Below are 19,847 nucleotides of genomic sequence, written 5' to 3' on the forward strand. Positions count from 1 at the left end.
TTTGGAGAGACACAGCCAGGGGGACTGTGTGAGTGAGCTCTCTGCCTGGGGACACAGAAAGTTGGTCTGTGTGGATGAACTCAAACCTGAGTAAAAGGTTGCTGAAAGCTGTGTTTGGAGCTGACAGGGAGAAGCCATCCAGCTGATAGACAGGAACGTCGGATGTACAGTAAGTGACGGACAGGCGAGGTTTTCTTTTGCTTTTTTTGTTATTTTATCTGCAACCTTCCAATAAACCTGACTACAAGTCAGCTTAACACTTTTACCTCAGTGTGTGATCTGAATTGGATGAATCGGACAAGTGTCTTTTGACCCCAGCAAAGGCGATCCTGAGCGTAACCCCTCACAATATACCGTATATATATGCAAGAGATACATGAGACAAAGTCTAACTCTGATACATTGGTCAGTCCTAGTAATATTTCTGTGGCATTGAACTTGACATTGTAGTTATTCCATGACCCAAAACCTTATGGTTACTGCTATTCCTCTAACACTATTGGTTTTCAGTGCTTTACTACAGCGCAGGTTACTTTAAATACCACCACAATGATGTGCACCTTCTGCCTCTCTTACAGCGGAACTTAAAGCGGACCTAAACTAAAATTTTTACTTTACATGACAGGGTAGGCAACCCTTTTATATAAAGTAGAAATAATATTTTGTTTTGTTTTTAACCCCAGCATTCCAACCCTTGTTTTTTTTTAAAAAAAAGGTTATACCCCTCCCTTTCTGTCTTGATCGCCACAGCGATTTAAGACTGAATGTGAGCACAGATCCTTCCGGGATACGTGATATGTTACGCATCCGCATGTGCAGAAGGGATTTTCTCCCACACTGAGGGGAAAGAGATGCCGTTATCATGCATGTGCAGTGAGATCGGCACTCTTTTTTAGCTCTTTACAGCAGGCTACGTCACCCAATCTCGGACCTGTGCGGTACAAGATTGGCTAACGTGTCCAGTGGAATAAAGAAGGGGGCTGGAGATGGCAACGCCCTTCATTTTCTCTGCAACAGGACGAAGGAGAATTCCAGGATGGCGCGGGACCCGATCGAGGACTTCTCCAGTACAATCAAGGGATATGCAGATTTAAAGTGCCGCTTTAAACTTTGCTGTATATACCAATAATCTGTCTTTGCATTTGTTTGTAATTGTTTCTAACCCATTGGGTTGGTAAAGTTTGATCACAAAATCTGACCATTATGAATGTATACGCTATATATGCTTATGATATGTTATAGATTATAAAATGCTAATAAGTCTATTTTCAAATCAATTTTTATGTTGCCTTAACATATCAGTTGTGTAGATGCACACTGCTATTCTACATTCTAATTGTCCAGGTAGTCAGATGCTGCATGTGATGAATAGTGATGGAGGTTACAGAGTGACATCTGGAATGGAATAATCACAAGTCCCCAGGAGACAGAGAACCTGTCAATTCACATGTCTGTGTTATCCATAACTCCCAGCTTCCGATTTTTTGTTTCTAGGGCAGGTTAGCAAATGAAAGCAAGAAGTTAATTGCTTGGTATAAGCAACAAAGGCAGTTTTCACAACAGGGCTATTTTATTATAGTCCAATTTATCACAATGTTCTAAAGAAGAATTGACAGTGTTGCTTAGCTGCCAGATTTTTCCTTTTCATTTTAAACTTACACTGGTACGTTATATTGGGCATTTTTTAAGGTCATATATGTACTTTATGTATGTAATGTCTGTCCGCAGCTTTCCCTGTCTGCTAACCAGTTGCTCATATTGATCTTTGATTTTCATTAAGTATCCTCTTTGTAGTTTGCAAAGGACGACCTTATGTAGGTGAGTATTGTATGAAGCATTAGGCATGGGCTATAGATATATGATGGGCTATATTCCATCTGAGCTAAAAGAAGGTCATTGCTTTACATATGAAGACCCCTAGGTTGAAAAGTAAAAAAATGATTGCTGTTCACTGGCAAGTCTTTTCTCAGTACCAATAAAAACAAAACTCCCATAATTCCCAAAGTTGTCTCTGGACAACAGTACAGTGCATGCAGAGGAAAAAATAATAACCTTTACAATGATTTTCCCAGCATGCTAAAATATTTATGTATGTGAAAATTTCAATTTTCTAATATTCATCATCACTTGTTCATTATACAAAAGCTGATTACACCAAACAACACTTAGATAGAAAAACTCCATTATTGTTAGAAAATGAATATCACACATAATTGTCGTACTATCAATTTGGCAGTTGATGTTAATTACCTTTACTTTTTTTTGCGATAAAGTATACTTTTACTAAAACTGTCAAAAAACTCTAATATTGTTTGACTGTAACCATACCAACCATGAGAATGCTGGGGTTTCTTTCTGGAAATAATTTCCTAATTATTATGTGGTTGGTTCAGTGCTCTTCTCAGGTTGTTTTCTCTTTTTACAATTTTGGGACTGATCATGCAACTATAGCAGCCAGGCAGTTGTATAACAATATAGCAGTATAAAATGATAGGTGTCCGTAAGTCAGCTTTACCAGACAATGCAAAAAAAAAATTAATTATTTAAATCTGACCTGGGGATGATTGTTTAATAATGAGACCATTAATCTGTGTTGTGTTAAGGCAGCCAATATATTGTGCATGGGCTGTCAACATGACTCTTTACCAAATCAGTGCACCACAATATCGGGCACGTGTGTTGTTAGGCACTGCCAGGGTTCCTGCATTTCCTGCTACTGTATAGTCCACTGGAACATTGCAATGCACCACACTTTCACAACGCATTCATTGCTGCAACACAATAGTTTAAATAGGTCCTAAGCACTGACTTTGCTAGTAAAATTTAATTTTAAATTTAAATTTGATTAATTATTCCTTAAAAAAAAAAAACTGCTGGATCTAGGGCAAGAAATGGCATCATTTCTTAATCAACACCAGACCCCCAACATTTATAAACTGCAGGTATTCATTGCTGTGATGATGGTAGTGGACTCCCCTAACTTACTAGGCATGGGGCTACTGCTTCATTGTTAGTATAGTAAAGTGACCCTGATATTAAGCTGATACTGCTGTTGGTTGTCTTAAAAATGACAATGGTACATTTATAAGCTGAAATATACGAGGAATATGTATAAAATCTGTGCATTTTGATCTGTACCACCAAAGTCTTCCTGTACAAACCAAAATAGGCAATTGTATTTAGGAGTTAACTAGAGATGGGCAAATGTATTTATTAAAATTTTAAGATATTAAGTAGACTTGGGCATACGTATGACTATATTGGTTTAATAGTGTTGTCATTCTCAATTCATAAACTAGGTGGTGCTGTGTTCATTTTTTTTCACAATAAACACAGCTGTAATTAATTTTCATTGAAAACAAACACAGCAACCTAGTGGCCAGATTGGGAATGACACTTGCTATTAAACCAATGCATCTGTGCATTCCCCTTTGTGTATTTAACACCTTTAAAGTTACAATAATGTACGTTCACAATTAATGATAAAATAAGCAATTTTGTGGAGGAATTCATTTGCTAATTTTTTATGAACCTTCCCACTACCTGTGGGAGTGGGAGGATCATCCTGTAAAAAATCACATAATGGGCCCTACTATTGTGATCAGAAAAAAATTCAAAGGAAAAGCAACGACACATTTAAGCAGGAAATTACATTCCTGACAAAATTCATTACACTTTTATTGTTGTCATAGTTACAGGGAAGCCAATTTTTATTTTCATTTTTACCACATTAGAAAATCAGATTTGGTCGTATAGTGATATGGATGATGCATTTTTAGAAGGGAGAAATTAGGAAACGAGCAGTTGTACAGGCTATGTCAGATTTTTTTACCTGTTTGTTATACCATGCAAAAAGTCTATAGTGTATGTAAAGCATTAGAAAATGACCATAATCATAAATCTAGAATAGCACAGCAACGGAATATTAGAATAAGCTGTTTGTGGATTTTAATCCCTATGTAGGGAAAAATAATCTCATGATTATTTTTAAATTCACAGTAATCCATCACTACAGGTAAAGCAATAGAACTCAGTGGCGTAGACTACAATACATAACAGCTGAGCACCAGCAACTAAGCAGGCATGAGTCTGCAGAGCCACAATTATGCACAGTCATATCTCCATGGTGTTTCTTACAGTGCTGGTAGAATGCCAGGAAAACTGCTTGATACATATTAGTAGTTGTAATATACGTATAAACTGTTCTATTTTTCCAAAGGTTTTGTAGTTCTGTAAAGCCAGAATTAGAATCAAAGGTTTACCTGCCAAACAGCACCTGGACATCGTACACCCCTCTGTATGACACTCCTGGTCTAGGACCAGCTATAGTTTGTGATTGGGAGTACACTGCTCTTGTCATCCCTTCGCTCTTCCCCTCCTGCAAATATTTCGTGTTATTTTACACTAAGCCTCTAAATTAAATTTCTAAATTAGGCCTCTAAAACCAGACTAAATTATTCTATTTGTTTTAGGAAAAAAATATTAAAACATAGTTATGAAAAATGTACCTGTCAGTTTAACCAATCATTTTTTCATATTTGTAGTTTGCTAAATAGGGGCATGGTAGGGGTGTGCTATTTGCTGACATAGTTTGAGTAGAAATATGTCCCTATTTTCAAAGAGTTCCCATCTAAAAATTGTGAGGTTGTCTATGTCAAGACAGGAGAATCCAGGGACTCCTGTCTGACATTCCTTCTGTCTGTCCTGCAGTTCAGCAAGTACAGGAGGGCGTAGCTAGACAGGTATATATGGTTGTAAAAAAAATATATAAATTATTATTTATTTTTTTTTTAGGGAATGCATTACAGGTATGAATAGTTTTTTTTATATAATTTGAGTGAAGTGTAGTCACACTGTACTTCAAATAACATAAGTCCCCTTAAAAAATAAGTAAATTGATCTTCCACAACTGAATTTTGCAACACTCATCAGTTAGCAAACTACAATGTTTCTCTGGTCTGATCAATTTGATGCACATTTGTCTGGACTGCAGAGGATCACGCTCTTTGAATGAATTTGAGTTTCCTGGAATTGCATGCTTTTCTGCTAATCAGACAAATTTGCTTGTCCATTTATCTTGTAGTTAAAGCCAAAATTTCCCTTCTGTTCTAAAAGATTTGGCACATCATTTTTACCTATAGGAACAGAATTGTGTTTAAAAATAAGTTCCTGAAATAGGTTAAGCAGATTATTTTCACTATCATCTGGAAGTGTGACACACTTAACTTTCCCACTGAACAGATTTTTGCTTTATTGTATGTATAAGCTTCTGATTGCTGAGTAAACAAAGCAGGATTTTGCCTGACTGATGAACTGATCTCAACTGGTAAGATCCTTTTTTTCTTCATGTGTATAACTCTCCCTATAAACAGAGTATGGTCTAATCATGCATGATGTCCACTAACCGCGCTAAAGTAATGTGAAATAAGGAGAATTGTGTGTTTTTTTTGTAGAATATAAGGACAATAAAGAGTTAGGAGGTTTTATTTTGGCATTTTTAAAATAGCAAATGCAATAATTTAGGAGTCTTATTTATAAAGCACTGAATCTGACATTCACAATAATGTTTTCTGCTGGAGAATCCTCCTTATCCATGTATTTCAATGGCAGAGATAGATTCTCCACTAGATAAATATTTTGGTGAATGTCAGATTCTCTACTTTTTAAATATACACTTGGAGCTTAGTTCATTCTAATAAATTTGGCCATTAAATAATACATTTTGTATAAACAATACTTTATTTATTTATTTATTTATTTTCCCCTCACGTTTATTCGAAGGTTGATATTCATGCACAGAAATATAAGGCCGTTAAAGGCCCTTTCTTCACCACCCCCCTTTTTTTCCCCTCACGATTGTTAGTAGATTGATATTCACGTGCTGATAATATAAGGCCATTAGAGGCCCTTTCTTCACAAAAAGGAAATGTCATTTTTTTTCTCTTAGAATACTTTGTTTTATGAGTGTATTGTGTTTTATTTTTTTACCTTGTATTTATGTATGTGTTTATTTTTATACCTTGTATTTTATATGTATAATGTGTTTGTGTATAGTATGGTTTTGTAAATTAGTTGTATATATAAGCAAAATGTAATAAAATAATAAATAATAATAATAAAATAATAAATTAAAAAAAAACAATACTTTTTTTTAGAAACTGATACTTTTGGCTATAGGAGGGACAATTGTGAAAAGGGCAGCACGATGGCTCAGGGGTTAGCACTCCGGCCTTTGCAGCGCTTGGTCCCAGGTTCGATCCCCATCCAGGACATTATCTGCATGGAGTTTGCAGATGGTCTGCATGGGTTTCCTCCCACATCCCAAAAACATGCAGTGAGGTTAATTAGCTTCTCCCTAACAATTGACCTTAGACTACAATAATGACATATGACTATCATAGGGACATTAGATTGTGAGCTCCTTTGAGGGACAGTGACATGACTATGTACAGTGCTGTGTAATATGATGCCACTATATAAATACTGTGTAATAATAATAGGAGGCAAATAAGCATTTGGTTTAAAAAATGGATAGTTATTCCAAAACAGCAGTAGTTGTGTGCCATTTTGCAAAGGATTTTTTTTTAAATTATTATTATTTTTAAATCTTATTTCTGTAATGCCACTGTGCCTCCCTTTTGATAATATTTCTATCACTATTTGCTATTTCAAGGCAATGTGAAAGTGACTACACTGGGTAAATGTAACCCTCAAGAACATGGTACTTACCTCCACCACAGCTTCTTCCTTTACCACGACCACCAAAATTCCCAGTTTCAGATGGTGACTGAGTTCTGAGGAGGTGACATTAGCTGAGCTCAGACCCTAGCTGAAATTTGACAGTGCTTGAGCCTAGGTCTTTGTTTTCTATTGGATACATAAAAGGGTGGCACAGAAAGGGTTGTAGAATTGATTATACTATAGGACCTTATCTGTATGGGCAATATGACAATGTCTGTTTAGGACTAGAAAAAAACTAGTTCTTGTAGGTATTGAGGGGCATGTGATTTGTTCTATTTCCCTTAATATGACAGTGTTTGTACCTAGTTTATGGTTTAGTAATGTCACCTGGAGCAAGGAGACAGTCCCCAGCTCTGAGTAATTTTTACCTTGAATGGTTTAAAGCTTTCCAAGGGTTTTCTTTCCTTAGTGCCTGTGGTCCATACCAGCAGCACTGGACCAAGTGGAAGGTAAATCTGTGCTGCTAAAAAGGAATGGAGAGCAGCTTTGGACTGAGCCCATTGCTTTGCCCAAGATTGGTGAACAGCATGGGTTGTCGTTGTTGGTCCATGCCCACCCTTCTCAGTTTTCCTAAAGTAAAACACATTTGGAACACATATTATGAAACTACAGAACCAAAACCCCAAATCTGCATACATTTCCCAGGTCAATATCCTACTAACTAATAAAAAGAATAAGGATGACAGCTCTGCAGCTTTCACCTTTAAAATCAAGTCATCAATAATATCCCACATATTTATGTTCTGGCATCTTCTCTTTTATTTTATACAACGATTAGCATGACACATTGTATTATTGAGCTGGTCTGGTTTCCAGGGCAATACATTTTAATAGTACTTTTTTAAATGCTACTTTAATTGTTAATTTACCATATTTGCTTATGCATATGAGGTACTAGCAGCTGCATGACATGTACTTAATATTCCTCAGGTAGCTTTGAATAGAATATGTGCATACAACATTTTTTAATTTCATCTTAAGAGGAGGTTGCGTTAATTCCACTGAGTAGACAGGGAATTATACGGATTGATGAGCCCTGGTGCTCTCAGCTGTGCTGACCTGCAGTACGAGGACATATCTTATTAGACGTGTGATGCCTGAGAATGCAACATAGCTGTTCATCTCTATTCAGCCAACTTTACAATTACCAGCAGTGGAAAACATGAATTTTAAACTAAGAGACATGCACTGAGTTACTTAGAAGCACATTCAATGTCAGCATCACCCAAATCATTTTCTTTTGTGCTTGTACAATGGTAAATACAAATGCTTTTCAATAAATAGGCAAAGAACATCATTCTGTAATAATACATCTGGCTTGTGTAATGATAAAGCACAGACTGACAATATCAGACATCATGGCCTCCATAAGTTTAAAGATCATAAAATGTATAAATACAATTAAACTTTATGCTATGTAACATAAATCTGTATACATTCATACAATAGTATTTTTTGTGTAGAAATTGTTTTGGGTCTTAGGCAATGCCTACAATAAAGGAAGAACAAATGTGTATGACTAGCTAAGCACTGAAAAGGTTAGTTCACTTGTATGCATAGCCAGAACTTTTTTTTAGGTTTTAGATATAGAATGGAAGAGTTACAATCATATCGGGTAATTTGTCTGTGCCTTACTCTCTTCAATTACCTTCCTGGATTCTCACCAGAAGATGATGGTAAATCCCAACATAGTGAACAAATTTCCTGTCTTGGGCAGTTGCCATCAGAAAATTTTTCACCAGTGGATATTGTCCTTAAGCTCTGTTCGTTGACAGTTTAGAAATGTTAGGTTTCCCCCATTGTCTCTCTAACAGTGATCACAAGAGTGAATAGAGGGGTCAATATCTCTAATGGGGACACAGACATCAATTATAGCTTAAAAGGGCGTCTAACCATTTTACAAAACTAAAAAAGGAAAGGTTTAACTAGAGAAACACCTGTGTGTTTTTTATTTCTACATTCATATTTTAGTATAAAGAATATAGGGGGACTCCCTTAACTTACAATGGTTGTGGTGGAACTTAATGCAATAAACGTGGGCAAAAAGTGTTGAGAGTGCTTCAGGTTCTTAAGAGATAGAGGAACCCAGTGCATTCAGTTCGCTTGTATTTACAGTGACAGGGTGTCCCATGGCTTGGCAGCGAAGGTCTTAAATGGGATAGATATAGCACCCGGGTTTTATTTAATAAATGGCTTTATGAAATCTCTGTTTGTCTGGTAGACAGTCGGCTACCTAAGGGTTCTAAGGGTCTAAGGGTACATGTCCGGGTTTTCCCTGGGAATTTAGTGTTGCAGCAGCAGACTACTGGGAAGGGAAAAGAGCTCAGTAAGAAAACTCTCAAAGTAAGCATTCAGCATTTGTTTGGTTTATGCAAAAGGATTTTGTTTTTGACTTTATGATCAGCCAGAGAAGGAACCCCTCAAGAGATAGTAATTGGCATAGCTGGGCTAGGATTTGCTTTGCTGTTTTTTCTTCTTCAATTTTTTGACACAAGCAGGCAGGAGCCTGAAAAAAAGACCATGTGCTGCCTTATTTCGAACTGCTGCCAAACTGCTCCTCCGAGCAATCCCCCCAGCAAGCTTACAATACCCAAAATAGGATTCCAGATTTGGGTAGACCAGGCCTTTAAAACTGCCTTTCTCAACCTTTGCACCCCTGAGGAACCCCTAAAATAATTTTCAGTTCTTGGGGAACTTTTATTTAAACCGTTTTTTGGGACAGTGGGGGAAAAAAAGCTTCTTATATTAGTGGCCAGTGGAAAAGATTCCCCCATACAGTGGTGGTTAGAATACTACCTTTATAAACAACTAAAAACATCATTAGAGTCATGCACCTGGCTATAGAAAGTGGCATTGGCCCCTGGAACTTTGCAGGCCAATCAGCCACAGTTTATAGAACAACTAGCAACATTTGGAGGAACCCTGATAGAGAATGGCTCCTTTAAACATTTATTTCAAATTTTTGGAAGCATAATAGAAAATTATTTGATGCATACTTAAGTTGACAAATGATCAATATTTGTCTGATCTTTTTGATTGGGCTACTTTATCACCTTGTACCACTTGAAGCAGGAGAGATTTCAGCACAAATCAGACTAAAAATTGATTAAAATGTCACCAGTACCCTCGCTTTGTACTGTGTGATGAGCCATGTGGCTGTCGATCACCTTCTGCTCCTTCATGCTCTCTATTGATAAAAAAAAAAAAAATGCCTTTGCAGATCAATGTTCAGTCATTCTTATTGTCAAAATCATTCCCCAACAGCCCTATTTTACATAGATTTTCATTGAATCGGATATTTTATAAGGAATCAAACATCTTACCGCTCAAATATGTCACATGGTATTAGCCTAGCTGTAGACTTACTATTTTTGCTAATGACCACTTTTTCTAAATCGACAGAGATGAGCTTCTTTATATAATGTCCTGACTGTGTACATAGACGTGCCATTCCATTGATTGTTAAAGGAATGAATTATGTCTCTATTAAATGACATGGGAATCCAGCAGACATAACACAGCCAAGTACATGGAAACAATTCTTTGCCTTATGCTTTTCAAAAACCACAAACTTGTAGTTGACATATTCTGAACACCTATTTATATACTATTACTTTTATGAAGTTTGGTTCATTTGCTAATTGTGCATTCCATTGTGTTGGTGATCTTGTTGTAAGGAGTTTAAAAGGGAAAAAAGAAAAACTGTTGTACACATTGAATATATGCAGCGAGCAGCAGTGGGCGCAGCTGGAAAGAAGCATTTGAGAAATATAAAAACAAATGAATTGGGGAAAAGTTTTACTTTTGTGGATGGACAGTATCTTTTAGGTGGTTTGTGAGCTGATGACCCACATACCATCAGTGTCTTTGATTCTTAGTTTACAAGAGTTAGTGCTATAATCTATTAATTGACTTGAGTCAATTGTGGTGTATGAGATCCACAAAATGCATCATTCTTATTATTATCATTCTTATAGATTCTCCTACTTGGACTGTGCATATAATATATCCAAAATATGAATGGACTCTCAAGTAACCACATTTTATAAAATGTTTTCTAAACCTGCACTTATTCTTTTTTGGATATGGTCTTTGTAGTGCAAAGTGGCACCTTTGTTAACACTTCTAAATATGGATATTGAATAATTTTATGTTTTTATTCCATTTATAGTCCCATTCGAACTTCTCTCAAGTGAAGCTCTTCTAGTTTCAAGGCTTTGCTCAGTAGTTATGAACTGTATTCCTGTTTTCTATGCCAAGCAATTTTTAAACATATCATTTTAGATCTAAGTGGAAAAATAGTTTTACTTGAAATCTAATGCTAAGCAGCTGCATGGATGCGAATACAATCTTGATGAAGCTAGATCCAGACATTAGGCATTACAAGGCATTAAGGATGAGATGTAATTTAGCAGTATTTTAAAGCTAAAATGTAACTATGTACAGGGCCAAAGGTGTGAAAGCCTTTGGGGATGGAGGCATTGTTTAACATTCACTATATGGCACAACTGCAACAAAGAGTAAATAATATAATTGCATTGTAGTCTGCTGTGAATAATGGTTATGCTGGTTTCTAAAAAGAAGTGGATAAGTGTGATGGTGTATATGCCTTTATTCTTTTTTAGTTTCTGGTGTGTCCCCTATAATATGGTTGCCAGTCATGTGCAAACTACAGACAGACGCTGCTGCAGCCAGAGACACACGCAGGATCGGGTATCGGGTGAGTATATTATTTTAGTTATTTTATCACACCTTTGTCGTATAGGACGCACTAACTTTTCCCCCCCAGTTTTGGGGAAGAAAAAGTGCGTCTTATACTGCAAAAAATACGGTAGTATTTGCAATGCACACATAACTCTCTCTTTTCAATTACAAATTGCTAGAGTACAGTGCATTTTATTAGAAAAATGCCTATTTTTAGAGAAATCACAAAATAAAACGATTAAGTCACTCACTCTATATTCCTTATCTTCCCTTGTATCTGTGGGTGGATGTGGACCTGTTTAGGTACCAAGAAACATGTTTTCCATTATTTCATGAGAATTGACTCTATTAGAATGCAGTGACACCCACCCATGGGGCTGACTTGAATTGAATGGCAAGTAAGGCAGCAAATAGGTGAAAGCCAAGGCCTTTGGACAGTGTAGATATTAAGGACAGATCTTAATGAAGTTAATAGTCATTCAACATGGAATTGAAGATGGATTTGTTCAGTTACACGAGCTGTGAGCTTCTGATACTGTGAAATCCAGAAGTGTGCATAACAACACCTCATTTCAGGTAATTATGAATGGACACAAAACAAAGTTATGCAGGAGTTCAGCTTAAAGCAGATATAGCTGAATTATATTCATGATACTTTTCTTTCACACTAATAGTTTGTTTTTTTGAGGACATGTTTTTTTTCGATCTTTTCTCTGCACCATGTCAAGCACAGTGCGAGGTTTAACCAAATACTATTTGACATACTATAATTAAGAGAACAGTATGTGAAATTACAGGAAGAGTGAAAGAACTTGCAAGGTCATAAAAACAATTCTGATAAGAAGTAAAAAGTGAGTCTTAAATGAGGAAGGGATGCAAGTCAAAGAGGTGAGAGTGCTTGGCAGTGTTAGATAGTGATTGATGGCGGTCAACACTGGATCCATTATAAATGTAAATTAAATAAAATATTGACTTCTCTATTTCTGTAAACTAACTCCAAGAAAGTTGCCTTTGAGGTTTATTACCTGAACCCCATTGGTATATAGAAAACCTACTGACAGATGTAACACTCTAGTTTCTGGTTTTCTTTTACCCCTAACAAATTTTGATATGCAGTCAAACAACGAGATTTAGGCTTGGAAATGCTGATCTAAAGGACCAAAATAAGCAACCTAGAGTGGTGATCAAATCGTTCCACAATAAAGGTTAGAGCAAGAGAACCATCAAGCATGTAAACATATCAAATTCTAGGAGACCAAAAATATCCCCCAAATTATTAGGAGAAAATGATAAATAGCTGCGTACTATTACTAGCATCCACAGTACAGCATTAGGAGTTATATGGATGATAATATCAGGAACTGCTTATAAAAAAAGATGAAACTGAAATAAATTTTCCCAGCACCCTCACTTCTGGCCTATAGATCACCACCTAACCTCAGACAAACTAATCAGCAGGAAATTACATTCTGACAACAAAGATGATGACAAGGGAGTTAAGCCTTGTAACAGCAAATGCTATAATTGGTACATACACAATGATCTAGGTAGTTGTGGCAAATGAATGCATTATTAAAACAAAATATTGCTAAAAATAATTCAGTCCATCTTTGTTTGAACTCCCCTAGATACCTCCACACAAATATTTGAGATACCTTCATACACCTAGTATAGATACCTTCTTTTCAGATGTCTTCAAGCCAAGCACATCCTTTATTCTCGGCATTAGCTGTTGTATCCCTTACTAGGGCATAGGACCATACTCATGCAGTGATGTGTGTTGTTCTATGTAGTAGTACATTGTGAGCTCCGCTTTGTTACCAGGCACCTCCATGGGGATAACAACACTGGTTATAGAAAAGTGGTACCCGAAAACTTTTATTTTTTTTTAAATTTAAAACAGGACTAGATGCAAATGATTTAAAAAGTAGAGATCAGCTTTCCGAGACCCACAATGAACACTGCACACTCAATCTGTGGCAAACATACCTATTTCTTAAACGTTTTGTAATAACAATCAGGAAAGCCAAAACCTATTTATTTCTAAAAACTTTTCTGATTCTAAAATCTATATTTCAATGAAAGATATGTGATATCAGTTTTCTAAATTACTGTCTAAATTCTTCAATGACCACTCTTACCTTGTTGACACAACCCCATTTCCTTCTCTGTACCAAGCTTTACACTAAATGCCACATTTTTTTTCCTTTGTGTGTGTTTCCTATTTGCAGTTTAGAATTTTATTGTAAAGTCTCATTTTACATTTAGTTAAACTCCTTAAACCTTAGAACTGTTTTGACTTGATGCATACAGTGAATCTCTCAAAAGTTTGAAAAATGAGTGATTTGTACCAATGAAAATGTATCACTAACTATACGCAAATATTTCTGCAATATGTGCACTAATATAGCTGCATCCACTTTAGCTAAATACATTAGGATATATAGTATATTTATTTATAATGAAACTAACCAGCAGTTTGCATATAATGGGCAGCAAACAATAAATGAGCATGCTTTAAAGCTACTTCAGATACACTGATATCCATTAGTATATAGGAACCACTGACTGGTATAAAGCTATATATTCTTTTATGATGTAAAAAATACTCTATAGCACTTCTAAGTGGTTTCTGATGGATAACATAATAACATATTTGTTTACTGTAAGTATAAATCCTTTTTGAAGCAGACATAGAACTAGAAAGATGGATACACAACTCTGGAAAAAGTGATGGCTACAGAAATCAGTAATAGTGTTACGCCTGCAGAAAAGCATAGTAAATAGTTAGAACCCCTTTTAGCTTTTTTTAAAAATCCATTTACTGTATGGTACCATTGGGATGGTTATCTTTTACGTCTTGTCTGACAAAACTGGAAATGAGAGTAAATCTCTTCATAGTAGAAAATAAATCTCCCTTTAGGCAATTATCATTGAAACAGATGAAAGATTAGAGCAGTAAAATTGAATTGCCATCTTTATCAGTCCTGTGATGGGTATACAAAGCTTTAAAGATGGCAAAAATTTTTTTTCGATATACTTAAATGTGCATACATATTGCCAGCCAGTGGCTCCAAGACTTTGAAAAAGCAATATCAAAAGGCAAATTTATATTTCTCCCAGAGTTTACAGTAAGGCCATATTCACACTTGTCCGGTGTGGCACAATGTGCATTATCATGACTGGTACACATAAAACCCTCACTGGTTCACTGCCAATAACTCCAAATAGAACCCCAACACAGTTTGCTGATGGACCTTCAGTCCAGCGAACAGCAACACAAAGTACTGTGCGTATCATGGGCTTGATTTAATAAAGCTCTCCAAGACTGGAAAGTATACATTTTCATCGGTGAAGCTGGGTGATCCAGCAAACCTGGAATGGATTTCTTAACAGTCATTTTCTATTTGTTAGCAAATGTTTTCAATCCTGGACCAGATCTATTCCAGGTTTGCTGGATCATGCAGCTTCACTGATGAAAGTGTCATAAGAATCATTCACAGATTCACAAACATGCATTTCTCGAACAGAATGCACTTTAGATAGGTAAATAATGTGGAAGAGGAACTATATGATTTAAAGTATTGATACACAGGAATTTATTATGTAAGTACAGACAGAATAGAAAACGTAGTGCAAAATAAGCTACTTCCAAAAGGATTTGGAACAATTTTATGTGTTTTATGGGCTTGCTGTGCTGTACAGCCAACTGAGAGTCTGTGAACATCTGCAACATATTCATCATGGCACTTATTGTCAATTGAAACATGGGCACATACAAGAAGTGGCCAAGGGTATGTTTTTATATTAGTACAATTCTAACTAAGCAGTACTAGTAGATTTATAAACTACGCTGCAATCTTTTAGTATGTTGCTAAATAATGATATGGTTATATATTCCCAGCATGGCTTTTATTTCAAATAAGATTTTTTAACCAATAGAAAAGTATTAAAATGCAGGTCAGTATGAGTGTATGTGGATTGTTATAGGTTGACATACATTGTGCCTCAATTGAGCACAGAGCTTGATGTTTTAATATTAATTTCAGTTTAAAGAAAATCAAGCGAAAATGCAACATGTGTTATTTCTCACAAATTGTGAACTTCTGGCTTATTATTTGGTAATTCATAACATTTACACTATTTATTCAACTTGTATTTTGACCTTTCAGATACCTTCTGGTGTCTGTACTGACAATCTACATGCTTCTTCAATGCTTGACTTATTTGATGTCTGAAATCATATGTTGTTTATTTTCTCCAAAGGATTCAATAAAGCGGCACCATCTATTGTGTCTAAATAAAGCCAAAAGTTAATATAAAACAGCAACCCTGTAGGTGTTCCTACCTAGAGATATCTGGTGAAGTCCATGTGGTTTCAATCCATAGCTTTAGCACTGGTGCCGATTATCCTAGCTGGTATTAGCAGATAAGTTGATTTTACTTGCTCCCTTGATTTGCTTTTTAAAAATACTGGTATGTTGAATTCTATATTAAAAACTGTTTATAAACATACTTCCTAATGAATTCTTCTGGAGAGCCAGAATGTTGGGAAAATAGGCTTTCTAAGCTTTTTATTTTAAACAATAACATTTTTAAATGATGTGCAGACTTGTGTGCTTTTTTACCTGATGTTTCTGTATTTCATTTTAGTTCCTCAGTGGATTATCTGGTACTTATTAAGTCTGATTAAAAAGGGCCAGCACAAAAATCTTTGTCTTTCCTAAAGTTCAAATCTGCAGCTTGTAATCCCTGTTTTTTCTGAACAGATCTCCTCTTTGTTTTCGTTGCCTAGGTTGTCACTTTGAGCCATACATTCTCTTTGATAGAACTGGGCAGGCATTCCAATTTAGTTTTGGCATTTGAGGAGCGTTGGCAGCCTGTGTCTGAAATCATTTGGGTGTAGATCAGGAACAAGGTGGATGTTTTGTGGTTGTTCAAGGGCTGGATAGGTTTACTGATTAGCAATAGTTGTGGAATTACAGTTACACTGTCATTATGTCAGAGACAAGTAACTTACTAACACTAAATAATCATGTGAGTTTGTGGCACAGGAGTTACGATTGGTCATTTGTTGAAAACTTTTATACAAACTGCAACATAGAAAGGTGTAATTGTTTACAGAAGAAGAAGGCACACTAGAGGTTTCCGTTCATGCTTTACTCAGTGCAAAAATTAATAAAGCTTGAGCTTGGTTGGTTAAAATAGGTGACTCCAGCATATTTGTAAAGTGAGAAAAATTTGTTATAGGGTATCTAACATGAAGGAAGGAATCTCCACTCAAGTGATCATCAGCATGACAGCAAAAATACTACTTTTGTTAGAGAACAGTTTACCAATGGCATCCTATATATTATCTCAGGATTTATCTCATGCTTAATTCAAGCATCCTTCACTGAACGGTGCATTCATTTTTACCATTATCACTTTTTTATAGGTATATGCTTACTACACCCCGACTACTTGCTTTAGATTAAATTAAAGTTGTTATACTTTGAACATTTGTCTGTACATTATACTGGTAGACTATTGCATGGATTTTCATTCTTGTTGCCTGTTTCTTCTCTTTTAGATTCTGCCACAGTGGAAGAAAGTACAGTGATTTGCTGAAAATATATCTGTAATTCCAAAAGAGATTGTTTTGCATCACACATCAGGTATTTCTTAGCACTGTTTGTATCACCGTTTTATTCTTGATAATTGATAAACATGGTATTTCTTCTAAAGAGTCAATTAGTATAGAATATTTTTGTGTAATATTATTTCTACAGATGTTTGCATTAAAGAGACCTCAAGGGGTAAGAAGCCATGTAAAAAGCCATCACAGTGGAGGGTTAAACTTGTAACCAAAATCCAAAAAGTGGTGAGAGGTTTACCTCCACTGGGAAGATTTTCTTGTTTGTCATATGCCAATGGAGACAAAAGTGAAGGAATATCTCAAATTTTGAGTTTTTACTAGAACAGTACTAGAGGGGTAATCATCCAATAAAACAATGAAAACTGACAACTGGGAATTTTTATTCTGTTGTGTCTACAGGAGAGGAAGTGAAAAGGGTCAAACTTTCTCCACTTTATCCAGACTAAAAAAATTGTTTAGCCAAAGAAGTTTAGACAATTTGATATTGAGCAGAATGATGGATGATGATCAAATATCTGGTAGATATGATATATGTGTGGTCAGATATGGAATAAATGAAAAGGGCCAAGCCTAGAAAAGGGCAGGACTGGAAAAAAGCAGCAATGCATCATAGTTTGATTTAGAACTATTTTACTTTTCAACAGGTTTTAAGCCATACTGAAGCCTGCTACATTCTTGTACCACAACCAACTATATCTTTATTATTGGTATTCAGTGTTCCTAGAGTTGAGTTTCAGGAAGGTTCATACGCTTTTCAAAAAGCAGTTTTAAACCAAAGCTTAGATTGTATATCTTGAGTGTAACTTTGTGTGCTCCTTAGATTGACAGGTCTAGGTTATTATGGTCTGTAAACTCAATGTATTCACTATGCTGTTGAGCCTGCTGATTTGTCGACCATGTTGTCCACAGGGGTGTAGTGAGGCGAGTGGGAACACCATGCCCTTACTTTTTTCGGGAGTGGGCATGCGTGCCCACTCCTATTTTGCAAAGGATTCTTTGGTGGCCCCGGTTCCGGCTGGTCCCCCGCCCCCCCCCCCCCGGGGGTCAGGAGAAGGACCCCACTGTCACACGGGCCATATGAAATTGCAGGCTCAGGGAGGTGGGCGTGTTGTGTCACTGAAAACCACGCGCCCAATCTCCCATCTCCCTCTCTCTCAGACCTTCGATGGGTGAGTGGGCAGGATCTTGTATCATGACATCACTCTGGGGGAAGTTTCTTCCCCTTTGAGTGACACATAGGCAGGGGTGTACTAGGGCGGGCACATTCTGTGCCCCTGCTTCTTTTTTACGACTACACCCTTGGTTGTCTATTGTGTGTATACTGTACAACATATCTATTTATGTCTACATATATTAGGTACCATCATCTTTTACAGTGCTTTAAAGCATCCAAAGTCTTGTCACTAATTGTCTCTCAGAGCAGCTTACTGTCCAAGATCTCTTTATAGTCATATGTCATTGATATAAAAACTGTGCTGTTACCATTACTGGGTGCTCGCTTTCTAGGAGCTTTTAGTAGCTGTTTTGACAGGCATTGGCAACCAGTTGTTGCATGCAGTCGGTGTTTTTTTTTTTTTTTGCGTTTTTCTTTGACTGGCCACATTGCTATATATATATATGATAAGCAATACATTGAAGCTATGCCATGACCTCTAATAGCCACGGCTTGTACTAATTAAGCTAATGTGTCTTCATTTAGCACAATATTTAATTAGTTGAAAGGCAATTGTTTTATTCTTAAATTCTAACTCAATTTCAGTTTAAATGAGTCTAAATACATTCCACATGAATTAAATTAAAAGGTGCTAAAAGTGAACCTGTGCCCAGATGCTGCACGATATAATATTTTCATAATTTAAACAAGCAGTAAAACACTGTATAAAACAGGCTTTATCTAGAAGCATTGCAGAAAAAATTATTTTCACAACAACGACAACAATTTCTGTTGTTGGAAATTATCTTTCCTGATTGTTTTCAGTGATACTGTTAAATTCTTTGAGGTTCGGAGGGGAGAGGCGGGAGGCACTTCACTGCATCCTCCCTAATAGACATTACATTGGTCATTGTGAGTTGGGAGACCACTGCGCACATTCTAGATTTTCACCCAAGGTAATCATGAATCCTATTTCCAGGTGGCAGTTATTAAGAGGGAGTACATAGTCCAAAGTGAAGAGTTTTTATAAGCTGTTACAAACCAAATATAACCCAAGTATTTGTCCAAGTAATTGAATCTTTGGAAATAAGCAAGTCCAATGCAAGACACGGCTATTTTTTAAAATCTTTAATCTGACATTACATTTTTAATTTTGACAAAAACGGTCTGATTTTGTTACTATTTCAGAAACTTATTAAGCTCCTCAGGGATTTACTAATGTGTGCAGTGGGAACCAAAGTTTAATCTTTCTATTGTATCTGAACAATGTCCCAAAAGTTTCATGGTTGTTCCCTTACTCTGTTGTGCCATTCTTAAAGCCCCTTTGTGTTCAGTATGGATGCATGGGTCTTTTTGCAGGGGTCCAACATGACATCTATTGATTAGGATCCAGAGCTCTTCAGATCAGCAGGGACCATGAGCTTTACTGATTGCCAGAGTAAAGGCCTGACACAGTGCCCCTGATTCATCAATAAAATCCGCGCTCGCTGGAAGCGTGAAAGTACGCGCGGCCAGCGATCGCGGTTTACCGCGGTCCGGACTCGAGTGTGCGCGTACACTCGCCTCCTCACTGCCAGCCGGATTCCTGCCTTCATAATAATGAGCAATAGG

The 19,847-nt window shown here is 36.4% G+C and overlaps 1 protein-coding gene across 1 annotated transcript in view; it reads left to right on the forward strand.

Annotated features, from left to right (window-relative positions):
* Window positions 1-19,847, forward strand: part of APBA2 (amyloid beta precursor protein binding family A member 2) — a gene marked incomplete in the record, with an annotated part of 214,807 nt that overhangs the window by 37,583 nt on the left and 157,377 nt on the right. The window contains 1 exon segment of the mRNA XM_072399087.1: window positions 17,018-17,102.

The sequence above is a fragment of the Pyxicephalus adspersus genome, chromosome 2, assembly GCF_032062135.1.
Source record: "Pyxicephalus adspersus chromosome 2, UCB_Pads_2.0, whole genome shotgun sequence".
In the NCBI taxonomy this organism is placed as follows: Eukaryota; Metazoa; Chordata; class Amphibia; order Anura; family Pyxicephalidae; genus Pyxicephalus; species Pyxicephalus adspersus.